Source organism: Nerophis ophidion, linkage group LG01 (genome assembly GCF_033978795.1).
Source record: "Nerophis ophidion isolate RoL-2023_Sa linkage group LG01, RoL_Noph_v1.0, whole genome shotgun sequence".
In the NCBI taxonomy this organism is placed as follows: Eukaryota; Metazoa; Chordata; class Actinopteri; order Syngnathiformes; family Syngnathidae; genus Nerophis; species Nerophis ophidion.
In genome coordinates, this window is record NC_084611.1 from 62621743 (window position 1) to 62647316 (window position 25574).

At 42.8% G+C, this 25574-nt stretch overlaps 1 long non-coding RNA gene across 1 annotated transcript; it reads left to right on the top strand.

Annotated features, from left to right (window-relative positions):
* Positions 1-6661: 6661 nt before the first annotated feature.
* Positions 6662-23575, top strand: LOC133537241 (uncharacterized). Its single transcript, XR_009802633.1, has 3 exons — positions 6662-6791; positions 8574-8667; positions 23226-23575. It is a non-coding gene; the product is annotated as an uncharacterized LOC133537241 (long non-coding RNA).
* The last annotated feature ends 1999 nt before the right edge of the window (positions 23576-25574 follow it).

Sequence of the window (25574 nt, forward strand, 5' to 3'; positions counted from 1 at the left end):
AGCAAATGACGAACCAAGGACGGACTGTGGTTGAATGCAGGCTTGAATACTAAAGTAACAATCAAGACACCCGTGCGCGTAAAACAAGAGCAGCTGGGACAAATCAGAAACCATGGTAACCAAAACAGTAAGTGCACACACAAACTAAGGGATCGGAAGAGTCCAAAAATTATCAAAACACACAAAAGGACTCAAGAACGAGACTAAGGATGTGATCCGGGAAGCGGATCACAACATTATCAAAGATTAAAATCTTTTTTTTTTATCTTTTAAACAATTTGAACACACTTTCATCTCATCACGTCTGGACTACTGTAACACACTTTACACTGGAATAAGTCAAAAGGCACTGTCATGCTTACAGTTAGCTTGCTGTCCGTGAAAGGCAGACAACGTGCCGTTATGAGGCAGGGAAGGTGGAGACGGCTTGCAGAGAGAGGAGGGTTTATGGCAAAGGTAGTGAAGTGTATTTCTGGTCTTGTCACCCCTTCCTGTGCAGGTCAGTCAAACACTTTTACAAATAGATGGAATATAAATTAAATGAGAAAATGAAACTAAATTTCATGGTACAATGATTGATGATAAATTGAACAAGAAATATCATGTAAAAAATATACAAAATAAAGTAGCAAGAATTAGAGATGCGCGGTTTGCGGTCTCATATGCGGAGTCCGCGGGTAAACTGCGGGTCGGGCGGTTTACATGAGGAAAAAATAGATTTTAATTGGGGATAGGTTGATTGGCAACACTAAATTGGCCCTAGTGTGTGAATGTGAGTGTGAATGTTGTCTATCTGTGTTGGCCCTGCGATGAGGTGGCGACTTGTCCAGGGTGTACCCCGCCTTCCGCCCGATTGTAGCTGAGATAGGCGCCAGCGCCCCCCGCGAGCGACCCCGAAAGGGAATAAGCGGTAGAAAATGGATGGATGGATAGATCCGGGCGGTGGCGGTTGAACCATCCGGAGAAATCTGATATACATGGTTCTGGGATCAGTATCCTTTGCCATTCAAAGAGCTATCTAAGACCCATGTCATAAAGCTAAGAAATAAAAAGGAGACGCTATTATTCTGTTGAATGACTGCCGGCAGTCACCCAGATATTGAATATTAATGCGTGCTATGAAGCCATTGACTTTGTCGCCTTCCACATCATACACAATCTGCTTGTCAGTTCAGCATCATGTTGTATGTGACTTCCGCGGCAACACGCAAACGACTGCATGGCATACTGGGTGAAACAGAGTACACTAATGGTTGTGATATAAACAATTATAACACTCTTAGTAATATGCGCCACGCTTTGAAGTCACACCAATTAAGAACGACAAACACATTTCGGGAGAACATCCTCACAGTAACACAACATAAACGCAACACAACAAATACCCATATTTGTTGTGTTGACTATTTTATACACCCCAAGTATTTATGAAGTGTCATAAATACAAAGGATTATGGGTATTAGTTGTGTTGCGTTTATGTTGTGTTACTGTGAGGATGTTCTCCCGAAATGTGTTTTTTCAATCTTGTATTGTGTGGCTTCATAGCGTGGCGCATATTAGTAAGTGTTAAAGTTGTTTAAATCACAACCATCAGTGTACTCTGTATCACCCAGTATGCCTTTCAATCTCTTACATGTGACTGCGGGTGCTGCATACAACATGTTGCTGGACCAACATTCGGTTCGTACATGTCATTGAAGTTGTCAAAGGCATTGGTTTCACAGCACACCCATATTCTTGTCATCAGTGTGAATGCTAATGAAAAGTCATGAGAACGTTAGTGGTTCCTTTTGATTACATTACTCTGTGAAACAGATTTAAAATAGCTCTGTGGTGGTAAAGGTGGCTAACCTCTGATGTAATCCAGCGGGCGGTCGGCGGGCGGGTTCGGTCCCGATAAAATGTTGGTTCGGGTGGACGGCGGGTGGATGACGATTTTGGTGATGCAGATGATATAATTGCCTATCCGCGCATCTCTAGCAAGAATAATGTCATTAATGAATAAAGCAAAACATGTTCTAGGCCCAAAATCACTTCATATTCTTTACTGCTTGCTAGTGTTACCATATCTGAGTTATTGTGTAGAAATATGTGGAAATAACTAAAAAAGTACACTTCATTCATTAACGGTGCAACACAAAATATCAGTTAGAATAATACATAATGTTGGATATAGAGAACATACAAGCCCTTTATTTATTGAATCAAAGCTACTGAAGTTCCACGACATAGTGAATTTAGAAACAGCTAAAAGTATACACAAAGCAAAGTATAAACATTTTTTCTCAAAAAAAAGAGGAGAAATATAGTCTTTAAGAAAAATGTAATTTAAAACATTTGTATGCACGTACAACACTTAAAACTTTCAGTATGTCTGTATGTGGAATTTAATTATGGAGTGGATTAAGCAAAGCCGTCAAACAATGTACTTATATGATCCACTTCAAGAAACTCTTCAAACTAAAAGTGTTTACAAAGTACAAAGAAGAGAACCATGATAAACATTTTGAAAGTATTTCATCCATCCATCCATTCATTTTTTTCAAAATAATCTTGTTCATCTCATCATATGAAATGTAACTTACTTCACCAAGTATTATTCATTTATTTATTTATTTATTTTTATTGTGATTACTTATGGAGTATATTGTGAATAAATTGAGAACAGGAAGTGAACACAAGTTTTAGCAACTGTTATGTAAAAGAAAAAGGGTAGGATTAAATAAACTCTGCTTCTTCCTGCTCCTTTTCGAACATGTTGAAAAGAGAAACTGGGAATTGTGATGTATCATGCTGTATGCATGTTCGAAATAAACTCAAACTCAAACTCAACTCCACTTTGATGTTTGTTTGCTTTAGTTGGATCCAAAATGGATCATTTGTATGATGGATCTGATCTTCTCTCTCTTGCATGTACTAACCACTCCAAAACTGTCCCTTCCCACCTTTCATGAAGGCGGACTTTTTTATTTTCATATCCATCTTCCACCGCCATGATTCCAGCAAACAAGCTGAACCTCCGGAGGACGAGAGACCACATTATTGCTTCTCACAGCTTATTGCTTTGCCTTTCAATGCCGGCGCCAGAACTACAGAAGAGAACAAAGAGACCCATTGTTTAAATGTGAGGTTGAAGATAACTATTTCAAATTGCAACGGAAACTGGGGGGTGGAGCTTTGCAAATGAGATAATATCTGTCTAATAATTATGTGACTAAATTAAACAACCAAAATCTCTCAGTGTGATTCCATACAGTTGTCAGTCCCTGGAGGAATTTGTCAAATTTCTTGACAAAATTGTCTGAATTCAACAAACGGATTGTTTCCAAAGCCTGCAATTTCCCCATCCAATTTGGCCAAACAGTTTGAGTTTGACCAATCAAATTGGCGCTCAAACGTACACTTCAACCGTCTAATTAAAAGACCATAAAGGAACAAAAATGTATCAAATTTGGAACAAAATTGTATCAAATCTGTATTGCTCTGGCGGCCCATTTGTTCTCTCGTGTAACTCAGACCTTCTTCATGTTCCTGTCTAAAGTGCTAAGCCTTCTGGGTAAAGTAGTGTATAAACCAGGGGTGTCAAACTCATTTTAGATCGGGGGCCACATGGAGAAAAATCTACTCCCAAGTGGGCCGGACGGGTAAAATCCCTGCACGATAACTTAAAAATAAAGACACCTTCAGATTATTTTCTGTGTTTAAAAATAGAAGAAGCAATGTACAAATCATATATATATATATGTATATATATTTTTTTACACTTACATGTTGCGGTTAATAGTATTCTATCTTTATTTGTCGTTATTTAGATTTTCTGAATTAATGATGTGATAATGTTCATCAGTCAACTCAATGGTGTTCATTTTCAATCAATCAAGATGAAAAAAGATATCAAAATCAAATTATAGTGTGCCATGTATGTAGTTTGATCATTTTCCTCGATTGATGTACTAACATCATGTGGTTTATTTCGTATATATGTACCATCATCTACAGCAGGGGTCCGCAACCTTTACCACTCAAAGAGCCATTTTGACCCGTTTCACAAAATGAAGAAAACTATGGGAGCCACAAGACTCTTTTGAAATTTAAAATGAAATAACACAGCGTACAAAGTTTTTTTTTTGCTTTGTGCTATGTATTAACCAGGGGTCTCAGACACGCGGACCGCACCTTAATATGAAAATTTAATAGTAGTGCGGCCTGCAAGTTTTTTTTAAATGCCGCTTGACAACATCACATTTGCCAACCATCTCAATTTTTTCGGGAGACTACCGAATATTAGAGCAACCGTTCTCACGACTTTCTGCTGGTTTTAACCCCAACAATAATAATTAAGGCATGCTATGATGACAATGCGTTTAAAGCTCTCTACAACCGTAACAAACAGTTTACAAGCCCATTCACATGTTGTATGAGGCTTCTGCAGACACACATAAGCGACTGCAAGGCATACTTGGTCAACAGCCATACAGTTACACTGAGGGTTGTGATATAAACAACTTTAGCACTCTTACTAATATGCGCCACACTGTGAAACCACACCAAACAAGAATGACAAACACATTTCGGGAGAACATCCGCATTGTAACACAACATAAACACAACAAAAGAACTACCCAGAATCCCATATACATTATACTCCCCCGCTACCACCAAACCCCGCCCACCTCAACCGACGCACAGGGGTGGGGGGTGGGGGGGAGGGGGGGGGCGGATGTAGTGGGGGTGTATAATGTAGCCCGGAAGAGTTAGGGATGAATGGAATTCTGGGTATTTCTTCTGTTGTGTTTATGTTGTGTTACAGTGCGGTGTGGGTTCACAGTGTGGCGGATATTAGTAAGAGTAGTAAAGTTGTTTATATCACAACCCTCAGTGTAACCTGTATGGCTGTTGAACAAGTATGCCTTGCAGTTGCTTGCGCATTGAGTCAGCAGCCCCACACTAGATGTGGCCAGCCGGCACTCAGATAGCATAGTATTAAAGCGGACGCGACGACATGGTCGAGAGGACGTTTAAGGCATTGCCATCACGGCACGCCCTCAATATTGTTGTTTGGGTGAAAATCTGAGAATGTTGTCCTGGGGAGATTTCTGGGAGAGGTATTGAAATCCGGGAAGCCTCCCGGAAAAATGGGAAATATTGACAATTTTCAAGCGTAAAACATACATGGAGAATGTCTGCAACTTTTGGCCAACAGAGCCGACAGCAGACAACAAGGAAGCCTTTGGTGGTGTTTATTTTAATAATTATAATTTATTATTATCATTAGTCATTATGAATAAAGAGAGTACAGTTATTTGACAATGAGCTCTAAGTATGTGATTCTACTGTCCCCTAGTGTCTACTTTTAGGACAGTGTGGTATACAAACATTATTAAAGTATTTGTTTTCCCTTTTTTTTTAACTCCAGTACGTTTTGTTTTTAGGGTTACAACAAAAACTTAAAATATTAATAACGGATTCAATGTTATTGACAAAAAAAAGTCCTTAAAACATTTCAACTTCTGCTACAACTTTCTGAAAAGGTTGCCTTGAATTCAGGCATTTTTGGCTGTAATAATCACAGTCCCTCTAAGAATTTGTCCATAAAGCAGCAGTTGTTTTTTTTTTTACAATTTAATTGGCTATTAAATGCATCAATCATCATGACGATTTGATGTAAATTGTCCGAGTTACAAATGTTAGAATAGGGAGTGGCTGGTACACTTTGTCTATTGTTCTCCAGAAAATGAGGTAAACTTTTTTGGGGGGTTGGCGGAGCTGTCATTCAAAAGTTCATAGAGTGAGTGCTACCAAAACATGCTATGCCAACCAACTTTACCAACTTTACAATCAACAGTTTAACAGATGTTTTAATGACGACAATTATTGATGTGACTCAGCAGTGGATAGTGTGTTCTTATGGCTTGTTGTATACTATTTACTGACGGGCAGAACAGGGGTTAGTGCGTGTGCATCACAATAATGAGGTCCAGGGTTCGATGCCCGGGCTTGGGGTCTTTCTGTGTGGAGTTTGCATATTCTCCCCATGATTGCGTGAGTTCTCTCCGGGTACTCCGACTACACCTGGGGATAGGTTGATTGGCAACACTAAATTGGCCCTGAATGTGAGTGTGATTGTCATCTGTCTGTGTTGGCCCTGGGATGAAGTGGTGACTTGTCAAGAGTATACCAGCTCCGCGACCCCAAGATGGACAAGTGGTAGAAAATTGATGAATTGATACTTACCGACTTTTTTTTAATTGACACAACAGTAACTTCTTTTTAGGAATTGTGTTAAATACAGTGAGGCTCCAAATGTTAACTCTGTCTGGGCTGTGAGTGCAGTAAGTATGTTTTTCTGTCCATGTAACCTTTTCCACATCACAATATTGTATAAAGAGTCTCAACATCACACGCTATTGTGACACCAATTATCATTTACTTGTTTGTCACCTTTTGGTGGGCGGTAAGACCATTTAGATGTTCAGTGTTTGGAGCAGTTCATTGTTTTTTCCTTTGTGTCTTACGTTTTTCTTTGTCGCCGCCCCTTTGTTTTCTGTTACAAACCTAACCACTCCCTGAGCTGTGTATAATTACTGAGCCGGGCATAATTACAAGGGGGTGCTGCAGGTGTGAGTAATTAATAGGCCTATTCAATCACACCTGTATGGGCAGAAAAGCGCTGCATGATTACTCATTGTGACACAGGACGTCAGATCCATGGTCTGGATTCGTCTCCTCAATTCAAGTTCCTGTATGACCTTTCACCTTCCTGCCCTGTGTAGTTTTCCTCCCGGCTCAGGTAGCAACTATGTTCTTGATTATCATATTTTACCTGGTGCAATTTTTTGTTCCTTTTTTATGCACCATAGTTTTTTGTTATCTACTCAAGTGTTGTTCTTTATCCCTGTCTTAAGCAATAAAGACACTTGTAGTTCTTACTCCTGCTCGTGTTTTGCATCTTGAGATCCGCTAGCCTTGGTCCAAAAAATATTATCTGCAATTCAATAATTATAATCTGCAAATGATGTGCCGTTGTCTCGTGTCTGTGCTGCATAGAGCTCGGCATGGTAATTATGTAATACTCCATATCAGTAAGTGGCAGCAAGTTGTTCATTGCTTTGTAGAAGTTGGAATGCGTCAAGGATGGTTTGTCGCGATACCAATATGCAGAGCACAGCAAGAGAAAGCCTGCAGTTAAAAATGTATGTTACACTTAAACCAAAAATGAACAAAAGAAAAGTCCCACTAGGAAATGGCACTGAAGCATAGAGATGGCTATGCAAAACAAAGGTAAGACTGAACTGGCTACAAAGTAAACAAAAACATAATGCTGGACGACAGACAGCAAAGACTTACAGTGTGTGTCATGACATGACAATCAACAATGTCCCCCCAAAGAAGGATAGCCTCAACTGAAATAGTCTTGTTTGCCAATACAAAGCAAGTCAGGCAATGCTGCTACAGGAAAAAAAACAACAACACAGGAAGAGCCACCAATATAACAGCACAAGACAGGAGCTGAAGCACTTCACACAGGAAAAAAACAACGAACTAAAAAAAAAAGACAACCTGGTGGAGTTTCTTTTTTTTAACGTTTCTGCTGGTGGTGTGTCGCTGTATTTTTTCAATTAAAAAAATGTGCCTCGGCTCAAAAAAGGTTGAAAAACACTGTCTTAGAGTATCACACACTCACCATCAGTCTACTGTGTATGCATAGGTAGACACTGACAGTGGACAAATTTGACACAGCAATTGGATAACAATTGCCTGATATGATAGCTGAACATACCAAGAAGTCAATAATCGGTGTGCTGTGTCAATAAAAAGAGCATAGTGCACTGCTAACCCTTATTGTATTAGCATCTATTAGCTCCTTAATATTGGAGGGTCTAACAATTTTTGTGTTAAATATGTGCATAAAAGTCAAATCGCTTTTTATTGCACATGCATTGGTGTAGTAGTTATAAAATAGCTGTAAATGTAAACATGCAGACAGTAAACAGGAAGGAAGAAAAACAAAGCTTTAATTCATTATAGAAAAACAAAGCTTTAATTCATTATAGTATCTGGTAAAAGTGAGAAAAAAAGGGAAAAAAAACATAACTAATTACTTTACAAAGTTTAAAAAAAAGGTATGAAGACAAAAAGCTGTGATAAGGTGATCTGCCATCTATTACTTTTGACTGGTGCAGAAGAGTCTAAAAAGAGAAATGTAAAAAATAGTAATCTGTGTTAAAAACATTCTAATGTTTGTTTGGAAAATACTTCCTTGATTTATGTTGTTTTTCTGTAGTACCTGCATTTTAAAAAATGTCTAGTTGTTGTTTTAGTCACTGATCGGGTTTCGACTACTTTTGCCTGGCTTACCTGGTAGAGGGAAACACTTTCTTTCATTTGGCCATTACAGACTGGACCTGAATGAATAAGCATCGTGTCCGTGTTTCTGTTCAATATCCCACTCCTCTACAGGGGTGTAACATTGGCATAGCTTTTAGAATTAGAGTGCAGCAAGCAATTAAAATTTGACAAATAGTTTTGTTGTGTTTGTGTTATGTCAGCGTTCATTGTCTTTTTCTTGCAGACTAATTCTGGAAATAAATCCAGGTCTCCCACCGACGGCAAGGCGGCTCAGGAAAAGATGTCTGGAATGACCGTGAAGTCTTCCGAGGTGCATTGTAAGAAGTACATATAACACAAACACACGAAGGAATGAGTTGTGCTGTATAGTGTGAGGCAGCTGCTCTCACACCTCCACTGTTTACCTTCTGTGCTGACGTCCTGCACCCGGCTCATCCTTATTGCTCATTGACTGGTCATCAACTTACCAAATGTCTTGTGTGGCCTCTGTGTGTCATGTCACTGTGGGGAAAAAAAACAAACAATTATATATACAGTGCTGTGTATCTGCAGCATATCCCCTAGGAACCAACGTCCACTGAAGTGGACATTTGTAATTTGCAAGTGGGGCTATTTTTCCCCTAAATGTGTAAACAGACAAACCAAAAATAAAATAATTTGTGTTTTGCACAACAGGGCTATTTTATTCCAAAACATGTAAAGAATTAAACCAAAAACAAAATCCCACTATAGACTATTATTTTACAAAATGTTTCGAGAAATGTAGCAAAAACAAAATTCCACTAGAGAGGACATTTAAGCAGAAATGTGTAAAGAAGTTGATTACAAACGTCCACTAGAGTGGACATTTATGTTTTGCAAAAAGTTTTTTCCTACGAATTTTGTAAACAAAAGCAAATGTCCACTGCAGTTCAGGGTTGTTTTATATATCAGTGTGATTATTTTTTTCGCAATGTGTAAAAAAAAAAATAATAAAAAAAAAATGTCCAAAAACAAATGTCAACGGACAATTTGTGTTTTGCATAACAAGGTTTTTTTTTGTTCTAGAAATGATGTAAAACAAAAGAAAACGCCCACTGCAATGGACATTTGTGTTTTTGCTTTATTTTTGATATATAGAAATAGACCAAAAACAAATGTCTACGGTATAGACATTTCTATTTTGCAGAAGCGAGTAATTTCCCCCTTGAAATGTGGAAAGCAATAGACCAAAAACAATTTTCTTTAGCTAAAACTTTAAACTTTTTAAAAGGCATGCTGCATTTTAAAATTGTGCTGTTTTGAAGTGGGAAACATGTTTTTCAGTGATAATATTACGTGGAAAAAATGCAGTTGCTGTAATGAAGGTGATGATAATTAACTTAGGGAAGCGGCTCTGCCCTTTGCTTGAACATTCATCCATTTTCTACCGCTAGTCCCATTTGGGGTTGTGGGGGGTGCTGGTGCCTATAGTTCTGTAAAATAAAGTGTCAGCCAGAAGAGTTTGGCTTTTGTGATTAGCATGGAAAGCCATTATTGCTATTCTGAATGTTGCTGGGTTGGGTTTGGTTTACTTTTTCCTAGAAATGGTTGATCAGTACAGAATGACTTTGGACGCTTGCTTTCTTAAAGTTAACTTGTTATTCCGTGGTGTCTCAAATAATAGTAATACACAATTAATACAAATATTTGGAGCTTGCCGACACGATCTCTTCAGCCACAAACTTTGGCTTTGAATAATGTGTCGTTGGATAAATGTGCTTTGTAAAAGCTATGTGCATCACATCGTTCCCTTGCAGAGGAACACCCAAATCACCTGTTGGGGAGACAAAGCACTAACAACAAGACCTGAAGAACTAAATCTACCCAGGTTGTTGTTGGTGGAAACAAATGAGGAACTTTTTTTTACCCGTGAATGGGGAATTTCCTTTTTTAAAAAAAATTTTTTTAATTAATTTATTAATCAATCCAACAAAACAATACATGATAATGCAATCAAACTCCAAAACCAAACCCGACCCAGCAACATTCAGAATAGCAATAAACAGAGCAATTGAGGACACACAAACATGACACGGTACAATCTAAAAGTAGTGAAACAAAATGAATATTATCAATATTAGTAAAGATTTAAAAAAAGCAGTGATTAAAAATCCATCCATCCATCCATCTTCTTCCGCTTATCCGAGGTCGGGTCGCAGGGGCAGCAGTCTAAGCAGGGAAGCCCAGATTTCCCTCTCCCCAGCCACTTCGTCTAGCTCTTCCCGGGGGATCCCGAGGCGTTCCCAGGCCAGCTGGGAGACATAGTCTTCCCAAATTGTCCTGGGTCTTCCCCGTGGCCTCCTACCGGTTGGACGCGCCCATAACACCTCCCTAGGAAGGTGTTCGGGTGGCATCCTGACCAGATGCCAGAGCCACCACATCTGGCTCCTCTCGATGTGGAGGAGCAGCGGCTTTACTTTGAGCTCCTCTCGGATTGCAGAGCTTCTCACCCTATCTCTAAGGGAGAGACCCGCCACCCAGCGGAGGAAACTCATTTCGGCCGCTTAAAGCCGTGATCTTATCCTTTCGGTCATGATCCAAAGCTCATGACCATAGGTGGGGATGGGAACGTAGATCGACCGGTAAATTGAGAGCTTTGCCTTGCGGCTCAGCTCCTTCTTCACCACAACAGATCGGTACAACGTCCGCATTACTGAAGACGCCGCGCCGATCCGCCTGTCGATCTCACGATCCATTCTGCCCCAACTCGTGAGCAAGACTCCCAGGTACTTGATTAAAAATCCCTCATTGATATTATCATTAAAAACGTTAATACAAAAAAGAATGAGAAATTTACTGAAAAAGTTCCTGCGGTGGAAAAGGCCCTTCGGTGTCACGGACAGAGTGGGAAGTGTCGTTGTCACCTTTCGATTAAGAGCGCACTGTTAAGTATGCTTTTAATTTAGACGATTGTGATTTCGATTCCTTGTTTCGAATAAGGTGGTCAAAGTCTAGTCAGCCGCCTAACCGCTTCAGACCACACATGGAACCGCAGACAGAGGTGGGTAGAGTACCCAACGATTCTAATCAAGTAAGATGACCGTTACTTTAGAGCAGGGGTTCTCAAAACTTTTTACACCAAGTATCACCTCAGAAAACACTTGGCTCTCCAAGTATCACCATTTAGACCGACATTTCAAAAAAAGTAGCGGAGTAGATGTAACGTTACCAGTGGGAAATAGACGGCACAGAGACAGGCGAACAGTTTAGCCTTAGGCTTATTTATTACAGTGAGGATATCAAATGTGTAACTAGACTCAAAGATATGGTGTAGGACTATGTGTGGAATTTTCTACTGTTGTGGCAAATGCAAGAAACACAGCGTTGTTTCTTTCAGGTCTTTATTGTAAGACTGCCAACATGAGACTAAAATAATGCAACACAATATGCACTTTTAAAGTGTGTCCGAGAAGCCCTATAAACCACACCCATTCTGCTGACTGTGAGCATGGTCCTAGTGCCTGCCACACAACCCCCCGAACACCCAGACAGCAAGTTATGGGGAAAACATTTCAGGGGGCCTCACTCGCCTGCCGTAACGGGTACAATGTCCATTTCGCGGAGGAGCAGGTGTACCTTGTGGGGAAGAACAAATATCAGGGCCCGGTGGAGGCGAAGGACATTCAACCCTAACAGATTTTGGAGGGCGACCTCGGCAGGGGACTTGGCCTGGCAGTATTTCTTCACCTGCAACCCAATGCGCCGGTTTAAGCCTGTCCAGAGAAATGCAATCCCTGCGCCCGCCCATATCCAGCACAAAGTTTTTAGGACCGCGTTCTAGCACTCTAAAAGGGCCATCGTAAGGGGGTTGGAGGGGCGAACGGTGGGCGCCGTGACGTACAAAGACAAAACGGGCAGATTTAAGCTCCGATTGCACAAACGACTTAGGGAAACAGTGGTGAAAGCCAAAGACCCCCTCGACAAAAAAAGGAAACTGTCGCGGGGTACAACCCTCAGGTAAAAATTTCCCCGGAACGCGGAGTGGCTGACCGAACACCAATTCAGCCGGGGTCGCTGCGAGATCCTCTTTAGGAGCTGAACGCAACCCGAGCATAACCCCGCGCGTAAAGCTGCCTTAAACGACCGGTGAAAACATTCACATAAGCCGTTAGCTTGGGGGTCATACGGTGCACCTGCACACTCAAGGACTGCGCCAACACTGACCAAAGCTCCGACACAAACTGGGATCCCCTGTCCGAGGTGATATCGATGGCGTGCCAAAACGCGCAACCCAGGCTGACAGAAACGCACGGGCAACGTCTACAGAGGCTGTGGGGGAAAGTGGAACCGCTTTTGGCCATCTGGTGGTACAATATACCATCGCTAGCAAGTGTGTATAACCCTGCGACGGAGGGAGGGAGCCAACTAAGTCTACATGCACTTGGTAAAACCGCCTGACCGGAATCGGAAATGGTTTGAGGGCCACCCTAGTGTGCCGGTGGACCTTGGCGTGCTGACATGCCACGCATGCGGCTGCCCACTGCCTAACATCCTTCCTAAGGCCAGCCCAAACAAACTTGGCACCAACCAACTTGACGGAAGCCCAAACGCCAGGGTACGACAGGGAGTGTTTTGCGTCAAAAACCTGGCGGCACAAGTCTACCGGGACAACCGGCTGAGGGCGGCCAGTGGAAACATTGCAGAGGAGGGCGGGACTGCTATCCTGAACCACCCCCTTCTTGAGCATGAGCGCTGTACCCTCGGTTTTGTGTGCGCGGATGTCGGGGTCGTCGGGCTGGTCAGCGAACATTCCCGAAATATCTAAACCGAGCTTCACGGGGCATACGAGTATGCGTGAGAGACAGTCAGCCACAGGGTTGGCTGAATGTCTGTAGTGAACTTGGAGATGACCGACAAGTGACACTGCTGACGGGCTGACCAAGGCTCTGTGACCTTTGACATGGCAAACGTCAGGGGTTTGTGGTCAACAAAAGACACCCCTTTGCGGGACACCTTTGGGCCAATAATCCTCATTTTCGGAATCTCTGCCTCCGAGAAGATTTCAAATGTCAACTTTTTGACCAATCAAATATGTCCCTGCCTCGTGCACTTCCTTGTTTACCTTGACAGAGATGTGGATGTGTGATGATGATCCCTCATTGGTTAACTTCTTTCTATTTTATAATCCTGTGAGACATTTGAGCAGAAATGTGTAAAGAAGTTGATTACAAACGTCCACTAGAGTGGACATTTATGTTTTGCAAAAAGTTTGTGGTCAACAAAAGCTGTGAAAGATCGACCCTCCAACAGAAAACGAAAATGGCGTGTCGCAAGATACAGTGCCAAGAACTCTCGGTCAAATACAATGTACTTCTGCTCGTTATCCCGCAGTTTACGACTGAAGAACGCAAGGGGCTGCCACACATTCGCCACCCGCTGCTCAACCACAGCACCCACCGTGACATCAGACGCGTCCGTTGTCAAAAGCACGGGCGCCGCGGAAACAGGGTGGGCGAGAAGAGCAGCCCCTGCGAGTGCGGATTTAGCTCTATGAAAAGCTTGAACTTTCTGAGAGTCCATTCAAGGGAATCGCTAGCCTTTTTGTTACGTGGGGCACCATAAAGAGGCTGCAGGAGGTGGGCAGCACGTGGAAGGAACCGATTATAAAAATGAATCATGCCCAAAAAGTCCTGCAGAGCTTTGACAGTGGAGGGACGAAGAAAATCCGCCACTGCCTGCAATTTCGAAGGCAAAGGGATCGCACACTGCGACCAAATACCGTGACCTAAAAAATCAATCTCCGACAGCCCAAACTGACATTTGAAGGATTGACAATCAGGCTGTGCTCGTCAAGACGTTTGATCACCTGTGTTAGGTGTGACTGGTGCTCCCCAGCTGGAGGACTCGCCACTAAAATGTCGTCAAGATAAACAAACCCAAAATAGAGCCCGCGCAATCCATTAATCTCTGAAAGGTTTGTGCTGCCCCCCTCCAGGCCAAAAGGCATATGCCGGAACTCAAAAAGCCCAAACGGGGTTATTACTGCGGTCTTGGGCACGTCCTCGGAATGCACCGGGACCTGGTATTAACCGCGAATTAGGTCTACCTTTGAAAAAATGGCGGTGCCAGCCATGCGCGCCGAAATGTCCTGGATGTGCGGTATAGGGTAGCGGTCATGCGTTGGATGTTGTTAAGGCGGCGAAAATCCTCACAAGGGCACCAGGAACCATCTTATTTAGGCACCATGTGCTAGGGCGAAGCCCACGGGCTATTAGAACGCCTAACGATGCCTAAACGCTCCATAGTAGCGAACTCCTCTTTAGCAATGGTCGATTAAGCTGCGTCAAGACGGTGGGCCCACTGTGGGAATGAAATGTTCAACACCGTGTTTAGTGACCGCGATGGCGGCGATGAGAAAGCATGGAGGAACACACCGTCGAGCTTTGGTGCAAAAACATTGATGGAAGAAGCACTGGCTTGCTTCGCGCCTTTTCCGGGTAGCGACTCCTGCCATACCGCTGGGTCCGCGTTTTCCATCGTCTGCAGGGGGGGCACTTCCACGCTCTGCACGGCAAACCGTCTGGAGGCCAGAAGGACCCGGTCAGCTTCTTCAGCCAAACTCCGGTAATCGTCGGAGGCCAGAGAAGTGAACGACTACCGTTCAGTGGCACTCACTTCCATCACAATGAAGTGTTTCGAGAAACTGGTCCGGACCCACATCCTCTCATCCCTACCGCCCGCATTGGACCCCCGACAGTTTGCCTCCTGAGCCAACAGGTCTACGGAGGACGCCATTGCTACAGCTCTCCACTCCGGCATGTCCCACATGGAGGGGGGTGAGGGGGGACTATGTACGGCTGCTCTTCAAGGACTTCAGCTCTGCATTTAATACCATCTTACCTGACAGACTGGTGACCAAGCTAGCAGACCTCGGAATATCCAACCCCATCTGTCTCTGGATTAAAGACTTCCTGTCTGACCGCCATCAGAGGGTGAGAATGGGCACCCACACCTCCACAGCCCTCAGCCTAAGCACCGGCTCATCTCAGGGCTGCGTGCTGAGCCCCCTGCTCTACTCACTCTACACCCACGACTTCACAGCCACCCACAATGCAATCACATCATAAAGTTTGCTGATGACACAACGGTGGTGGGCTGCATCTCTAGGGTCGACGAAACGGCATACCGGGACGAGGTGGAGCAGCTAGCAGTGTTAAGCAGAATGAATAACCTGAAGCTGAACCAGCTCAAGACCCAGGAAGTGATCTCGGACAGCAGGAGGAGAAAAACTACCATACAGCCCCTGTATATCGATGGGGGCTGTGTGGAAAGAGTCTCATCCCTACGCTTCCTGGGAGTTCACCTGAAGGAGGACCTGTCCTGGAGGACCAACACCACGGCCATCGCCAAGAAGGCACAGCAGAGGCTCTACTTCTTGAGAGTACTCAGGATTCACCACCTGAGACAGGATCTACTGGTGTCCTTCTACCGCTGTTCTGTGGAGAGCATCCTCACATACTGCATCTGCGTATGGTTCTGCAGCTGCACAGCAGCAGAGAGGAAAGCTCTCCAAAGGGTCGTCAACTCGGCCCAAAAAATCATCGGGTGCCCCTTCCCCTCCCTGGAAGAACTGTACAACCCCGTGCTGCCTGAAGAAGGCAGCCAACATACTCAAGGACCCATCCCACCCCGGCAACAGCAAAGTCGATCGGCTGCCTTCCGCAGCAAATAGACTCAAGAACAGTTTCTACCCCCGGGCCATAACTGCACTAAACGCAGGTAGTATGTAAATAAAAAATAAAACTCCCTCATGTACAACATGAGGAAGCCACCGGTCAATCACGATCCGGGACTGTGCAATCAGCGTTTACACGCCAACTGGACAATATGTAACATATTTATTTACATATTTTATCCACAATAAAAAGCCTGCACAGCATAGGAGGTAGGAAATACTGACTCCCTCCTCCTCAGCACACTGGGAATCAGCACTACTCCTCTCTAGTCAGTTTCACTAGTCACTTTATACTTTTTATTGTCTTGTTTTTTTTTTTTACATTGCCTCTTAGAGTGGTGTTAAGCCACATTGTATATTGTGTATATTGTGTGGTTTCTTGTTTTTTTTTGAATGAAAAGCACCTCAGGGAAGCAACCTAAATTCCGTTGGACCTGTACCTGTACATGCACGATGACAATAAAGATCATTCATTCATTCATTCATTCATTCAAGTGGAGTTCGCTAGCACCGCACGGGCCGCAGGTGGAAGTTGCCGCAAGAAAAGACGCAGGAAACTAAACTCGCCTTCCTATGAGTCCAGCAGCGACAGCATACTGTCCATTAAATCCACAGCGGTGCTATCGCCCAAACTCGGCAGGGAAAGAAGTCTATCTGCCCTCTCGGCGTCAGTTAGAGTAAATCTCTGAAGCAGAAGATTCTTGAGGGCAGTGTACTTGCCGCTCCACAGGTTCGCAACAGCTGCATAGCACGGCGAGTGGTTGCCTGGTCGAGGGCTGTTACAACCAAGTAACACCGTGAGTCGTCGCCGGCTATTCTTCGCAGGTGGAAGAGAGCCTCGATGTGCTGGAACCATGATGCCGGGTCGCTCTGTCAGAACTCCCGAAGCTTTGTCCCCGCGGGTAAAGTAGGTTGTTGGAGTTGGGGCGACATGGCCGATGAAGACACAACTTCCTCTTCTGCGTGAAATCACGTCGGGGTCACCAATGTGGCAAATGCAAGAAACACAGAGTTGTTTCTTTCAGGTCTTTACTGTAAGACTGTTCACTTGATAATAAAACAATGCAACACAATAGGCACTTTTAAAGTGTGTCCAAGAAGCCATATAAACTACACCCATTCTGCTGAGTGTGAGCATGGTCCTAGTGCCCGCCACAATGTAGACTATTACCAGCAGCTGTTGGTAGTGTGTGTTGAGAAAAATGCAAGGGTCCAGAAAGGGCGGGGCGAGCTCGGAGTCCGTGGGCAGGCGAGAGGTCTGGTTCAGGAGACAGGCTTCGAGGTCCGTGGGCAGGCGAAAGGTCGGGATCTGGGAGAGCGACAGTAATTCCAGGGGTAGATCAGGGACTTAAGACACACAGCTCAAGTCGAGGAGTTGGGAGGATTAGGTTCTGGCACCGGAACGTAGGACGCCCTGGTTGATATAGTGCGCGGCGACGTCATCAGCATCAAGTGCGTTGATTGGTGATTTGGAACCGCTTAGCTGGGGTGCAGCAATGGCTGGAAAGGAGCGTGCCAAGGAGAAGAACGTGCAGGGAAGCACTCTGGGGAGTGCGCTCTGGGGAGTGTGCTGAGGAATGTGCCCGCGCCGTGACAGTAGGCCTGAGTATTCATTAAAACCAAGTAATAGGTTTTATTTAAGTACTGAATATTTAGTGTTTTACGCCACTGTAACCTCACACACAGTTTGAACAGTAACATTGTGTTTGAATATAGTGTTTACATGTGTTCTGCGTTTTGATTGGCTGTGAGGCTGGAAAAGGGCGGATGTAAGCGGAGATTGTGGAGAGAATTCGGTTCCCATGTTCTTTGAGTGAAAGAAATGACAGAGTATGTCGGCTCTGTCCATCCATCTTCTTCCGCTTAGCTGAGGTCGGGTCGCGGGGGCCGCAGCCTGAGCAGGGAAGCCCAGACTTCCCTCTCCCCAGCCACTTCGTCCAGCTCTTCCCGGGGGATCCCGAGTAGTAGTTTTCCCAACGTGTCCTGGGTCTTCCCCGTGGCCTCTACCGGTTGGACGAGGCCACGGGAGGCATCCTGACCAGATGTCCGAACCACCTCATCTGGCACCTCTCGATGTGGAGGAACAGCGGCTTTACTTTGAGTTCCTCCCGGATGACAAAGCTTCTCAACCTGTCTCTAACGGAGAGCACCGCCACCCGGCGGAGGAAACTCATTTTGGCCGTTTGTACTTGTGATCTTATCCTATCGGTCATGACCCACTCGTGAACAAGACTCCACTTGGGGCAGGGTCTCCTCCCCAACCCGGAGATGGCACTCCACCCTTTTCCGGGAGAGAACCATGGACTCGGACTTGGAGGTGCTGATTCTCATTCCGGTCGCTTCACACTCGGCTGCGAACCGATCCAGTGAGAGCTGAAGATTCCGGCCAGATGAAGCCATAGGACCACATCATCTGCAAAAATCAGAGACCTAATCCCACGGCCACCAAACCGGAACCCCTCAACGTCGGTTCTGTTTTTGTCTTAATTTATTATTTTGGCGTGAAACGACCGGCATGGGTAGTATTGTAACAAATTCGATTGAAGGCTAATAAAGTTCAGTAATCAACAGATGATGAATGAATATAATGATGATATCAGTAAACATAGCGATCGGAATAAAACTCAATGTAACGAAGTAAAAGTAGTGTTTATTCTTCACAAAAATACTATAGGTAAGAGTTAAAAGTATGGTGGATTAAACTACTCTATCAAGTACAATGTATCCAAAAAGTTACATAAGTAAATGTAACTGAGTAAATGTAGGGCCTTATGACCCACCACGGGCTGTTGATAAGTTTCAGGTTCTGCACTCAGCCGGCATCATTTCAAGCAAGTTCCTCTAATTATAAAATAAAACAAACTGGCAACAATAATCAGATTTGGATCTTTGAATTTGATCTGAAATACACCAGGATTTCTGACTTTATTTTCTTTTTTTATCTTTGGGGGACGGTGTGGCAAAGTTGGGAGAGTGGCTGTGCCAGCAGGGTTACTGGTTCAATCCCCATTTTCTACTATCCTGGTCACGTCCGTTGTGTCCTTGAGCAAGACACTTCACCCTTGCTCCTGATGGGTCCTGGTTAGCACCTAGCATGGCAGCTCCCGCCATCAGTGTGTGTGAATGGGTGAATGTAGAAATACTGTCAAAGCGCTTAGGGCTCCTTAAAAAGGGGTAGAAAAGCGCTATACAAGTACAATAATTTACCATTTAGACCCAAACTAAAAGCGTGGTTTGACTCTGGAAATGTTTTGGTCAAGAAACCAACAACAAGAGATGATCATCACAGCTGAAGTTGCACACTGATTGAGTCCTATGTAGGAAATGTAATGCTGGCGACGTCATTCTCAAAGTGTGAACCACAGCTGCACAATCACAGTTTTTTAACATAGTGTTGGAGGTGAGTTTCTGAGTGTGATGAATGTCATGAACGCGGTTTATCAGTGCCGTAATATTATGTTTATGGTTTGGTTGGTTTTATGCAGCCAATAGGTATGTAAACATATGAAATTATATATTATGGTTTACGAAACTGAAACAATCATGATTATCTTTATCATGGTACTGTTTTTATTTTTAATTCAATGAAAAAAAACACACAAAATATACTTTCTTGACGGATGAAACATTAAATATTGTTCTTACTTCTTGAGAGCCATAAAATGATTATTTGAGTGTTTAAATATGTTCATCTTTTTCCATTCTAATTTGTAAAGGTTTTAGAGTATTTTATTATTGATGAAGGCAAAACCAGGAATGCACGTATGTATGTGATGTGTCACAGGTTCACTTCCTGTTGTAAACACGGCGAAATATTAATTTATGTATAGATGTATCTCTTTGTGGTTAAATGATCATAGGGTAGGTAGGATAGGTCTTTATTGTCATTGCAACAAATGGTAAATTGTAAATGGGTTGTACTTGTATAGCGCTTTTCTACCCCTTTTTTAAGGAGCCCAAAGCACTTTGACAGTATTTCCATATTCGCCCATTCACACACACATTCACACACTGACTGCGGGAGCACAACAAAACTATGTTTTCAGCACAAACCCGTTCAAGATTAGACAAACAAAAAGGGTACAGAGTTACAAAATGGGAACGCTGATGGGTGGCGTCCCGTAAAAGGTGGGAAAAAGGTAAAACGCTGGGGAAGAAGATGAGTAAAAAAATACAATCTTTAGACTGGGTTCCTAAGGGGGCTTAGTCTAGAGTGGGAAAAAACCCTCCATGCCAGGCACACATAGTGTAGACAAGACAAAACAAAGAGAGCAAGCAGGGAGAAGAAGGGACCGGGAAACCACTCTCACCATAGGCAAAACAGAAAGATAGTTGTAAAGACAGCAATGTGTTTATGGAATAGTCCACAATTACAAGTGGTAAAATGCATCTCCACTTCAATACATCACTGACAATCAAGTGGATAATAGATTTCTTTACTGCATTGTCTTGTAACACAGTGGAAATTGAAAGGTGGTGGTCAAATTATATCTCAGAAAGCTTAACTCCTGAAATATTTTTTCTGACAAAAATACATTTGCATATTACAAACCAAAATGTGTTATATTTGTGTGTGATCAAATAGTATAGTTTAAAACAGGGCTCCGCAATAGTTATCATATTCACATTTTGCAGTTGGTCTCACATACATGTTGACATCGGAGCCATGACATCTGCAGTAATCCTTTTTTTCACATGCAAATAAACAGAAAAACATAATCACAATTTTCCTAAAGGATTTTCCTGAACGCATATCCAAGATGGCTGCTTCAAACCATGCGGCTGCTACACAAATCTGTGGCCTAACTGAGCTAGAATTAGCTGCATAGCAACAAACAAACATAGAGGCATGAAATAAAACATTATCTGTAGCACAGTGTACATTTAATAGTGGTGAGTCCACGTTGGTCACAAGATTATTCTAATTGCTCTTTAATCAATCAATCAATCCAAGTTGACTTATATGGCCCTTAATCACAAATGTCTCAAAGGGCTGCACAGGCCACAACGTCATCCTCTGAACAACGAGAAAACCTTGAAAGGGACCGCAGATGTGGGGACAAAGACGTCACCGACTGATGCATAAGGAGTGGTCACCCCAGATCCTGACTTCATGTGGAAGTCCAGTCCATTGGGAGATCAGCAGGGGATCATTTTGAATGGAGACAAGTCAGCAGGACAGCGACATCACCAACTGATGCAAAGAGGAGTGGTCCATTCAGGGTCCCGACTTACAACAGCTAGCATCTCATCCGAGGAAGCTGATCCGTGATCATCTGGTAACCTCTCCATGCACGAGAGGGGGGCTGAGCAGAAAATAGAGGAAGCAGATCAATTGGTCAAAAAAGGGATCTAATTAAAGGCTAGAGTATACAAATGAGTTTTAAGATAGGACTTAAATGTTTTGTACTGAGATAGCATTTCTAACTGTTACTGGTAGGGCATTACAGAGTACATGAGCCTGAAAAGGAAACACTCTAATGCCTGCAGACTTTTTTTTGGCTCTGGGAACCGCTAATAAGTTATTTTGAACGCAGATTTCTGGCGGCCGGGACATATGGTACAATACAATCAGCAAGATAGGATGGAGCTAGACCGTTTAGTATTTTATAGGTAAGTAGTAAAACCTTAAAGTCTCATATTAAAGGGGAACATTATCACCAGACTTATGTAAGCGTCAATATATATCTTGATGTTGCAGAAAAAAGACCATATGTTTTTTTAAAAGATTTCCGAACTCTAAAAGGGTAAATTTGGCGATTTAAACGCCTTTCAATTGATAGCCTATCAAAGCGATCCGCCATTTTCTCAATCTCATTACACGCACCAAGTCAAATCAGCTCTGTTATTTTCCGTTTTTTCGACTGTTTTCCCGTACCTTGGAGACATCATGCCTCGTCGATGTCTTGTCGGAGGGTGTAACAACACGAACAGAGACGGATTCAAGTTGCACCAGTGGACAAAAGATGCAAAAGTTTGGTTTGCACACTTTACCAACGACAGCCATGCTACGACAGAGATGGCAAGAATGTGTGGATATCCTGCGACACTCAAAGCAGATGCATTTCCAACGATAAAGTCAAAGGAATCTGCAATATTGGAAAATAGACCACCACTGAATCTGCCGAAATGCGTAAGCTATTCAGGGACGATGGACCTCGGGAACACGGCAAGCGATGACGGCAGTCTGTTCCCGCAGACGAGCGAGGTAAACCCCCTGGATGTCTTGGCTAAGACGTGATTTATGCCACTTCTTTTTCTGTCTCATTTTGTCCATAAAACTTATAACATGAATGCACAAAGGTGAGTTTTGTTGACGTTATTGACTTATGTGGAGTGTACTTTCTCCCGTGTCACTGTCTGTCGTGTCGTTTTCGTCGGTTTCGCTTGTACATGGTTCAAAGCCATGTGGCTCAAAAGCTTCAGTTTCTTCTTCAATTTTGTTTTCGCTACCTGCCTCCACACTCCAACCATCCGTTTCAATACATGCGTAATCTGTTGAATCGCTTACGCCGCTGAAATCCGAGTCTGAATCCGAGCTATTATCACTATACCTTTCTGTGTATCCGCCATGTTTCTTTCTGGTGCCTTCACGCTGTGAGGTCACAGGATAATTGACAGGTGGATGTACTGATGGTGAAAATCAGGCACTTTGAAGCCGTTTTTCGGGATATTGCGTGATGGGTAAAATTTTGAGAAAAACTTCGAAAAATAAAATAAGCCACTGGGAACTCATTTTTATTGGTTTTAACCATTCAGAAATTGTGATAATGTTCCCCTTTAAGTGCAGAAGAAGCCAGTGCAGGTGAGTCAGTATATGTATATATGATCAAACGTTCCTGTTTTCGTCAAAAGTCTAGCTGCCGTATTTTGTAACAAATGCAATCTTTTAATGCTATAGGGAGACCCGAAAATAATACAATACAGGAATCGAGACGACACATACCGAACGCATGAATAATGATTTCAACGTTGCTGGTGGACAAAACGGGACATTTTTTGCGATATTGAGGGGATGAGAGAATGCTGTTTTAGTAACACTATTAATGTGTGACACAAATGAGAGAGTTGGATGGAAGATAATACCAAGGTTCTTTACAGAGTTGCTTTCTGTAATTTTTTTGTTGTCAAATGTTAAGGTGGTATTATTAAATGTTGCCTTTGTTTGATTTCATTTAGATACGCCTCCAGGAGTCTACAATCTGGCGTGCTGTTCAGCTTTAGGGGCATGTAGAGTTTGGTGTCATCAGGCGGTTGCGATTGGCTGGCGACTATTTGAGGTAGTACCCCACCTCTACACCTGAAGCCAGCTGGATAGGCTCCTGTAAATGAAATGACAAAATTCCAAGCCTGCTTGTAACACAGAAGTTTGGATTTACCCGTTTATTAAATTGTGTGAAGTATTCATGGCTGTGTTGCGGGTTATTTACTACGACTGAATGTACAATTGATAACAAGTGCAAAAGTGGTGCAGACCGCCTTATTTAAATGACATAATTGCATTTACTACTGTCATTACGTACCCATGAAATCACTCGTTTCTCTTCAAATTCATGTTTTTGTGCCCTCTTACCTGTAGTGTTTTGCAATGTTGAACAAGCAGCACACATCTGTAATATGTGACAAATGTTCTGCATTATAAAATTGGAATTAAAAAAAAAAAAAAAAAAAATTAACACCACTGCGCATTCCTGCATCTGGAATTATCCAAACACAAGAAAATGCATATTTGAAGACATTTTTTTATTTAAGATATGAATTCTAATGACATACTGTATTTACTCAATAAAAAACCTCAAAAACAAACACTGTTAAAAAAAACAAAAAACACCAGCAGACACCAGAACACGTCAATGGAATTTGTTTTAATCAGCCCTTTAAGTCATCCAGCCAGATGTCTAACGTGTATTTCTGACAGTCGAAATATGTTGACATGCACACTTAGGACGAAAGATTATCTGTCCAGCTGTTTTTGCAGCGTTACCCCCACATTTTTTTTACAGCCATGTGTATAATAATTGTGTCATGTGTCATTTAGTTTTCGGAGGTCCTAAATATAAGTGGTCCACACTGTGTGATGAAACACTCGGTCCATGTTCACATGTTATCTGGTTAAAGGCCTACTGAAATGAGATTTTCTTATTCAAACGGGAATAGCAGGTCCATTCTATGTGTCATACTTGATCATTTCGCGATATTGCCATATTTTTGCTAAAAAGATTTAGTAGCGAAACTCGACGATAAAGTTCGCCACTTTTGGTACTTCCTGAAAAAGCCTCACTTTTACCGGAAGTCGCAGACGATGACGTCGCAAGTGTGGGGGCTCCTCACATATTCAAATTGATTTTAATGGGAGCCTCCAACAAAAACAGTGATTCGGACGACAATTGCCCCATTAATTTGAGCGAGGATGAAACATTTGTGTTTGAGGATATTGATAGCGACGGACAATTAAAAAAAAAAAAAAAAGTAAAAAAAAAAAAAAACGCGATAGCATTGGGACGTATTCCGATGTTTTTAAATACATTTAGGATAATTCTGGGAAATCCCTTATCTTTCTATTGTGTTGCTAGTGTTTTAGTGAGTTTAATATTACCTGATAGTCGGAGGTGTTGACGCCAATGTCTCATGGGTGTCGACGGCAGCTGTACGGACGACACAAGCTCAGCTGATATCCGGTAAGTGGCGACTTTTTAACCACAATTTTCTCACCGAAACCTGCTGGTTGACATTTGGTCTGGATCCATGTCTGCTTGACCGCGCTCTGATCCATAGTGAAGTTTCAGCTCTGGGAATTTTAAACAAGGAATGTGTTTGTGTGGCTAAAGGCTAAAGTCCCCAACTCCATCTTTGTACTGTGACTTCTCCAATATTAGTTGAACAAACTGCAAAAGATTCAGCAACACGGCTCTCCAAAATACTGTGTAAGTATGCCGTTAAAGCAGACGACTTTTACCTGTGTGTTTGCGTAGCGCTCATACTTCCTAAAAACCCGTGACGTCCTGCGTACACGTCATCATTATACGACGATTCCAAGACGAAACTCCCGGGAAATTTAAAATTGTAATTTAGTAAACAAAAAAAGCGGTATTGGCATGTGTTGCAATGTTAATATTTCATCATTGATGTATAAACTATCAGACTGCGTGGTGGGTAGTAGTGGGTTTCAGTAAGCCTTTAATATTCAGGTCACAACATGTAAAGGGAGTATTGTTGGCGGTTTCTGGATATTTTAGAGGGTTTTATGGGCAGAAGTGACCCTTGATCTGTAGACTCAATTGTTAGCTGTGTATTTATGATTTCGAATGCATAAAAAAGCCGAGCATGTGTGTTCTTGTCTTACATAAAGATTGTGAATGATAGACAACACATCTCTTTCCAATTGTTGCATATTTCCAGTATTACTGATCTGCTGATATGGTCAGAGTGCAGAAGCGTTCGTCCAGTGACGTAGAATCTGTGAAAATTGCCAAAGATATTCGAATCGCACTATTCAAAATGGCTGATTGAATTTTTTGCATTTTGTTA